Consider the following 8,751-nt stretch of genomic DNA (forward strand, 5'->3'; position numbering starts at 1 on the left):
TGTATCACACACAAATCCCTTGAGCAAAAGGTCAGCAGTAGAGTTGCATTGTGGGTAATGAAGGCACTGTTTACAGAGGAAGGAAAAATACCTGGAATAAAAAAGACAATATTACTAGTTGTACTGCATCAGTTGTGATTCTATTTATTTTAATTGTCCATCTTAAACCGAATCTAATCTTTGTCACAATTCCATGTCTGAATTTCACTTTCCATTGATGGTCTGAAGCGTTTGAACAATGTAAATAAAGCTATTTTCTATTCATCACACTAATGTTTCAAAACCTAATTAACAAAAGGCCACAACAAGGTTTATGATCACTTGAGGATCAAATGACTTCAACCTCAGGCAAAACCATCACATTTTAAACCGTGATGTCTCAATTAAGAAGAGTGGCCATGCATGTTGATGATCTCAGCCTCATCACATTTCACACTTACTAGTATGTTGTTCATTATATCCAACAGTTTTATATTGTGTATAATGAGCATTGCGGCCTCTAGTGGATCCTTGCTGCACTACAGAATTTAATTGTTCTTCTTTTATGTCCACTATAACATAACAAATGTACATATTTTACCATAACCTGTTGATCAGACATACCATTTGCTCATTATGCAGAGCTAGGTAAATGAAATATAAAAATCCAATAGCAAAAATAAGTGATACACTCTTTCCAGGTTATACCAAACACTACATAGCTCTGTAACTGTGATCACAATCACTATCTTTGACATAGGGCACCTGAGACAGTGCCAGTTATTTTCTGTGTCTGAAGTGTCAAGTAAGGAGCACTTGAAGGCAGCACAAGGCAAGACCACATGCACTCTCCTCCACAATAGCCATGTTAGTGCAGGCCTGTTACATAATGCAGCAGTTCACCTGGGCGTGCAGCAGATGGAGACATCCACCAAATTATTATTCGCCCCACATCATGCTTTCTCACCTACAAGAGAATGTCTTTGTTGTGTCTGCTACAAAGAAAATGGCTGAGATGCAACCAGTTTACGATAAAAATAACAATAATAATTATAGGAACACCTTAAATTACATAAACATGCAGACATAAATCATGATTTGATATGATTTTGCTTTTATATTCCTGTGCATGTCATTATATTTCAAAGCCAGTGAGGGGTTTGACTGGGACACACCCAGTGTTGTCTCGAGGCAGTGAGAGGTGATTCCACAAAAAACAAGCGATTGGGTGGGGGCGTGTGTGTCATCATGTGTGTGTTCGTCTAGCTGAGTCCCAGCATCCGCCCCTCAAAATCATATATACACGCACCCAAGGTCTCTTTGTCTCTCCACAGACACAACAGCATTTAAGCACTTGTGTGTGTAATGCACCATGTCTGTGAGCTGATGCTGTGCTTCATTGATGACATAACAGAACCATTATTTATTAAAGACGGAGCACTGGCTCTGCTGCATGCATCGCTCATGTCTCTATCTCGGACATTTATTCAAGCAGAAGAGAAATGTGTTATCCATTTGAGACTCATTGTTTTTTTGCTAAAATATCCCTGTTAGTCTCCACCTCCATTCTCATGCATCCTCCTCTCCTCTGAGGTAGCTCCCTCGCCCAGACTGCTGCTACGTAACTTGTTGCTAGGGTAACCTAGCCTTGAGAGAAGCCTCAGCCTTATTGCACTGTATGCATTTAGGCATTTTAAGAGATTTTGTTAATGGCTATGAGGAGGTCATGAGGCATGTGCAGGATGTTGGCTGGGTACGCCCAGGTTTGAGGCCCTGGTAGCCTCAGGTGAGGGCAAATATAACCTTGCCTTTGATTGTTTAAAAAAAAGTAAAAGGTGGAAGCAATATCTAAAAATAGCTTTGAATGTAGTGAATGTCATAAATACCAAGTCATCTTTTCCATTGTTAACATATATGCTCTCAGATTGACAATAACAAGACAGAGTGTTTTCTAATCCTGCAGAGGAGAGGAAAGCTCTCTGTCTTCTTACATAATTGAATAGCGATGGTATAAGCGGTTTGCTATTGGCTTTCCTCAAGGAAACAGTCCTGTAATTGCCTCACACAAATGCACTGTGGTTCAAATTAGAGCCGAACGCTGTGTTATCAATCGAGGCTAAGTGAATGAACAGCACCAGCCGCCTCTGGGTGCTCCACGGCTCCATTCCTCTCAATCTCTATCTCCCTCCGTCTCTCTGGGCATCTTGTTGCCCTGATGACCAGGCCACAGAGAGAGGGATCCAGCTGCTGTGGAGGAGACAGCGAGTTTAAGAGAGAGCGAGAGAGCGAGAGAGAGAGAGAGAGACGTACAGAGAGAAAGACCGTGAGAGGAAGAAAGGGTGGGGGTGTGGATCATGAGACTGGCACTGAGACCATGCAGACATGGGTCACAGAGGATGCCAGGCAGCAGGCAGACAGCCCAGCGAACACAGAAGCCTTCACGTGGAAGTCAACGTGCCAGCTCTGATACACAGGAGCCTCGGAAGGAGAGATGGGGGAGAAAGGAAGAGAGAGAATATCAACAACAGAGCAGTGGGGGGAAAGAATTTGAAAGCTGGGTCTAGACAAGGTTGCCTCATTTATCATCATTCACCACCAAACTATCTATACCTGCTCATCTCAAAGGAATAGGCTGTTTTTCTAACATTTATTTTAGTTTCTTTCTACTTTTTTAGTCTCAAATTCCAATTTAGTTTTTTGTTGTTATTTTTAAATGTAGAGTAAGACCCATTATTTTATCACCAAGATCCATGAATAATTCCCTGGGAAATAGGTGACCAAAAAAATCCGGATCCGGATCTTCTTTAAAATTGGATGTATTCTTCCGACCCCTCCTTCCACCTAGTGAAGCTTATTCATGTGCTTTTCTATGTTCTATGCAGCACAAATCGTGCACCAGGAGACACTTGGCTGTTTGTTTCACCCCTGAATATAAAACTCAAACAACATTTATCCTCTGTTTTGCACTCACCTCCTAACAGGAGTTGGATCGTCCAATCAGCTTGTTGCTGAGATTTAAGATGCACTGTGAAGGTCTGCAGAGATATTTCTGTGACTCCTCTCAAATGCATCATTCTCCTACATTTGGGATCAGCTCACTGTTGTTTTTTGTCCCCAAAACTGCTGGATAGGTGCCATGAAAATTCATTGTCCCCACAGGGCGAAACCTAAAGCTAAATTGTTGAACAGATGGTGATTACAGCTACTTAAGATCAGCACATTATCACTGACATTCACGTTTAACTGTAGCATGCCAATGTTCGCACTTAGCTCTAAGCATTGTTGCATTGTTACAGCCTCACGGAGCAGCTATAGGATGATTAGAGGCTTTTAGTCTTGTTTCTGTATATTTTCCCTTTAAATGTATTTCATACCCCGTTCGGTCCAGTTGACCCTGAACAAGGTAAAGTGACATTAAAGTACATTTTCATCAGCATTATGAATGAATGTTCTGTATCTGATAAAGTCACAGAGAACTGATACATAAATTAAAGAGCCTTAGGTCATATCGGACTATATGTTTTACTTCATATGCACATGTCCTCTGGAAAAATACTACAACCAACAGTGAAACTCGACTTGAAACAAGTACATTTACACCATGTTTTTAGCCTAAATGTCCGCTGGGATCCACACATGAACGCAGCTCCAGAGGAAGATATCAGAGGACATTTAGGCTACGAACATTTTGTTAATGATGTTGTTACGAGACAAATTTGAATGTTGGGACTTACTGACATGTTTTTTTACGTTTGAAGAATCGGTCACCATTTAATTCAGTTTTATTGGATTTGGCTGCAAAACGCTGTTTAGCCGAAACTCCAAAAGTGTTTTGTGGACTCAAACACTTCACTCACCCCTCCAACCGCATAGTGGTGAGTAGATGAGGAGTGAATTTAAATTTTTGGGTGAACTATCCCTTTAAAAACACACCAGTTCATTTTGATTGTATTAATCCGCAGCAGTGAATAGTCCCCCCCAAAAAACTGAGGGTTGGGTCTGTGTGCAGCCGGTGATTTTGCTTCCCTGGTTGACTCCAGAAGGTTCGGCTTTGCTCTTCACAGACAGGTGACAAAACCACGACACAATGTTTAAGATTTATACACTTTCAATCTGAGCGTGGAGAACACTGCTCAATCATCTTTTTCCTGACATTAAATCCTCTGAGGTTTCGGAAGCAGAAAAAGGAGCTGCTGGGTCTTCTTGTATACAACCTGCACATGTCCCCATTTGAGTTGCCTTCACAAAAAATGACAGGTCCTTGAGATTTTCTTTTTTGTATAAATGAAACTCGAAAGACGTTTTACAAATGTATGTGATCAGTTGGGACACATTGTTGCTTTTGCTCCTATTGTAAAATGTCATGATGATAATCAAAAATATAGATTAATAATGCAAAACGTCCTGAATGCAAATGAAGTGTAAGGTGTTAAACTATCAACTGACAGCAGTTTGTGCCCGACAGTTTAACAGAGTGAGGGTCTGGGATTAGACTTTACTCCCTGTGTAATCTGTGAACAGGCCATTGAGCAGTGGCCAAGCATCAATCAAGTTAAATAAGTGTGACCGAAACATCATCCTGATCCTCCATCCTCAATGTATGAAAGAGACCAAGACCGTCAAGAAACGAGGGGGGGTTGGGGCTGAGAGAATTAATGTGTTTAAAAGGAGATCTTTTTTTAAATTTCTCCATCAGACGTTTTCTCTGATCCAAGCTTGGCAGTGACTTCATTCTTTGTCCAGAGATGATCACAAGGCAGCAAACGCACACACGCGCACACACACGCTCACACACGCTCACACACAGACATATGACATCATCCGAGCAGTGACGGGGCGGAGACTGGCGGCGTAGGCCTGGCATCGCACACACAGAGACACAGTGGGAGAGCACAACTCCTCTCCCTCTATAAGCTCTCTGTCAGACAGCTCAGCTTGGCATCACTCTCCCCCAATAAGATGAAATGAGCATTAGCCTGACCCCGTTCTCACGGAGACCAAGTGTCTCTCTGCATAAACATTATGTGCTGCGATCTCTGCGGCCTGCCATGTCGGGCCTAGTCCATCTCCTGCCTATTCTCCAGCATATTCTGGATAGAAATATATACAGACGGATGAGAAGGGGAGACTTTTGTCTTCTGACTTTCTGCTGAAGTCTGTTCTTAATTGGTTATATTCAGCAACAGGGTCTGAGTGAAGACTGCCCCCGTGTCTGTCCCATCTCATCAATATTCTCTCTGCACAGAGAATAGGTCAGTAGATTCAGTGCAGACTGCTTTTTATAGATTATTAGTGGCCAGAACATACATGTATTGAACTACTGGCACTTACTGTATTGAGCTACTAGCTGTGATTTTGTTTTCTACCTTGAAGACAAACTAATTACCTTGAACATTGACTGTAGAGCTGTCTTCAGTGGTTGAAAACAAGGCTAGTGTTAACTCTTGCTTACATGTACTGATGGTTGCATGCAACTAGCCCATCTTGTCACTATAGTGTCAGTTGTAAAGACGTAGCGCTGCTCAGACGACATGGTACAATCCCTTTTCTTAAACATAACAATGACTGAAGTTCTCGAGTGATAACCATTAACACAAACATTTCCTGTCAAGAAACCAGGTTTGGTACATTTCCGAACAAAACTTTTCAGCGCCTCTTCCTGAAACTGTGTCAGATGGGAGTTTGCAGATGCAGAGAGGAGAGGCTGACAGCTTCTTCTGCATTCAGCTACCTCATCGGTCATTAATTTAATAAAATGCAGTCAAGTGCCATTGTAACGACCCTGAAAATATGACTTGTCTAGTGCTATAGCTAGTGCTTGTACCTGATCTGAATGACCACACTGAAAGGTAAAGTGAAAAGTTGGCCGTTGCAGAGGACAGGAGTTGGTGTTAACACCAGGCTACTACCACATTACTACAACTATTATGGATATGCCTGATGTCCACACTACTCCGGAATTTTAGAGCTGCTAAAACTGTAAGAAGTTTGAAAATGTATGAAAAATAACACCAGTTCAGTAAAACAGAAATCTCACAGGTGACAAACATTGACTATAAAATCTTCATTGCAGATAAACCAGGTGGGATGAACACAAAGTTTTCAAACTTCACTCTGCACCATAGACTGTTTATAATAAGCTCTGAACACACATCCAGCACACAAACAATATAAAAAAAGTGACAATATATTGTAGAACTATTAAGACTGAAATAATAGTTCCCCTTTTATGTCACCTCCATTCATAAAGTAAATGGGGCATATTTTATTTCACCCCTTGGCTAAAGAGATCATAGTCGTTTCTAAGAGCTCAGAGCTAACGGCCACTAAAACGGTCTGCGGTAATACTCTGAAATGAACTAAGCTGAGCCTGATGAACATGCAGACATCTGGTTTGTATAAATGGATGTTGGTATGATAGTATCAGGATAACACTAATCACCCAGATTGGGATTATGATTATCACTCTTCAGCCCACAAACAGACTTCCATAGACCTCTAATAGCCAACATGTCTAATTTTGGACCAATCAGCAACAAGTAAATACACATTGTAGCCAGTTTAACAGAAATCAATAACGAGAATCATTCAAGTCATGACTCTAATTTCATCATGTGGACAAAAAATCTGATTTGTAGGTCTCAAATGCATCTGCACTGACATCCAGTGTTTGCCTGCAGCTCTCAGCAGCCATCTGTGGATCATCTCTGCTGGTCCTCTTTGTCAATCCCTCTGTGGCTTCCCTCACCACCTCCACCTCCCTCTCTCTCTTTCTCATCCCTTTGTTTGCCTCCCCTCCTCTCTCTGTCCCGGGGCTTACATCATGGCCCCAGAGGAGCCCTGTGATGGTAACAAGCCCTGATTCAGCAGCAAGTCGTTCAATCGATGCCCCCTCCCTGCAAGACTTTTCTGGCAGTGGTTGCTCCCTACCTATATTCCACCCCTCTTCTCATCTTTTCTTTTATCCTCCTATAACCCTCATCCCTTTAGCATTGCACCCGCCCTCCATCACCCCACCACTCCAGCCTTAAGCAGGCTCTGGGGCTCAGTCTGCTTTTACTGTACTGAACACTGAAGTTCTCCCAAGTGGGCAGGGCTCTTATTTCACCGTGGGCTGTACTTGGGACGGCTACAGAACATTACTGGGAAACATCAGGGTATCACCAAAATGAAAAATGTATTTAAAGTATGAATATTGAGGAGATCATCAATGTTTTACCTTCTACATTTACCCCTCTCCTCTTATTCCCATTTTAAGGGCGTAGCATTTGGGTCTCACTTGCAGCAAAGAAATGTCGACCAAACCGAACAAAGAGAAGTTAAGAGATTTGAGGGCTTGAGATGAATTTTAAAAAATGCTGCTTAAAAGCAACAACACAATGGGGAAGGTCCCTACACTGGCCAGAGACGGCATCATCCTTGTTGTAACAGTTTCTGTATTTCTGACATCAGATAGGATGGAAAACAGAAAACAAAGAGTAAAATCTGAGGAAACCTTTCAGTCCAAGACTGCCATCCTCTAAAATCATTCAAAACAACCTTTTCATGTTTTATTCAGTTATACAAATTATTAATTTACAATTCTAAACAAAATAATGTATTTACTTATTTATTACAAATCATCTCTATGTCCAATTTACACAAGTATACAAAAGATTTTCCTGTAAGGAGTGCGTTTGTCTTTTTTCTGTTCTGTTTCTATTCTCCACAAATTAAATCACAGATTTGAAGAAAATGTTTTCTTAATCTTAAACACCAAGCCTGAGCCTGGGGGGCATTAGCCTACCTTAGCGTAAAGACTGCAAAGTGATATATGCTGTAAAGGCATAAATCGAATAGTCAAGCACATGTACAAATTCTTGTTTTTCGAAATATATGCAATGTATCTTTGTGAAATTAAATTAATAGGACAGGTATTCACTTACGTTTCTGTTGGTGTCCAGATTAAACAACCAAGACATAACCTTTAATGAGAAAGCTTCTGCTGACTTCCAGGATATTGCTTAGCTACACTAATCACCTTCCCACTCTGCAATTACTGCAAAAACATTACAGTAATATAAAATTGAACTAACTTAAAGACTAGGCTTACCATGTTTAATACATTTGATACATTATATTGTATGATATTGTGCTTTCTTGATGTACATCATTTTTATTTGAGATATACTACTGAAGAGACTGAACCCCCGCAAGGCAGCTGGACCAGACGCTGTCTCCCCCTCCACACTCAGGTACTGTGCGGACCAGCTGTCTCCAGTGTTCACGGACATCTTCAACACCTCACTGGCTGAATGCGTGGTACCTGCCTGCCTCAAAACATCCACCATCATCCCCGTTCCCAAAAGCAGAGGATCACAGACCTTAATTACTACAGACCAGTCGCCCTGACCTCTGTAGTAATGAAGACCTTGAGCGCCTCGTGCTGACCCACCTCAAGGCCATAACCAACCACCTCCTCGACCCACTGCAGTTTGCCTACAGAGCCAACAGGTCTGTAGACGACGCAGTCAACATGGGACTCCACTTCATCCTCCAGCACCTTGACTCCCCGGCACCTCGGGATCCTGTTTGTGGACTTCAGCTCCGCATTCAACACTATCCCCCAGCTCTTCTCCGAGACAAGTTGACACAGCTGAGCGTGCCTGAGCCCACCTGCAGGTGGATCACTGACTTCCTGACAGACAGGAAGCAGCGCGTGAGGCTGGGCAAGCTTGTCTCTGAGCCCGGACCATCAGCACTGGAGCCCCACAAGGTTGTGTGCTCTCTCTA

Source organism: Hippoglossus stenolepis, chromosome 17 (assembly GCF_022539355.2).
Source record: "Hippoglossus stenolepis isolate QCI-W04-F060 chromosome 17, HSTE1.2, whole genome shotgun sequence".
Classification (NCBI taxonomy): Eukaryota; Metazoa; Chordata; class Actinopteri; order Pleuronectiformes; family Pleuronectidae; genus Hippoglossus; species Hippoglossus stenolepis.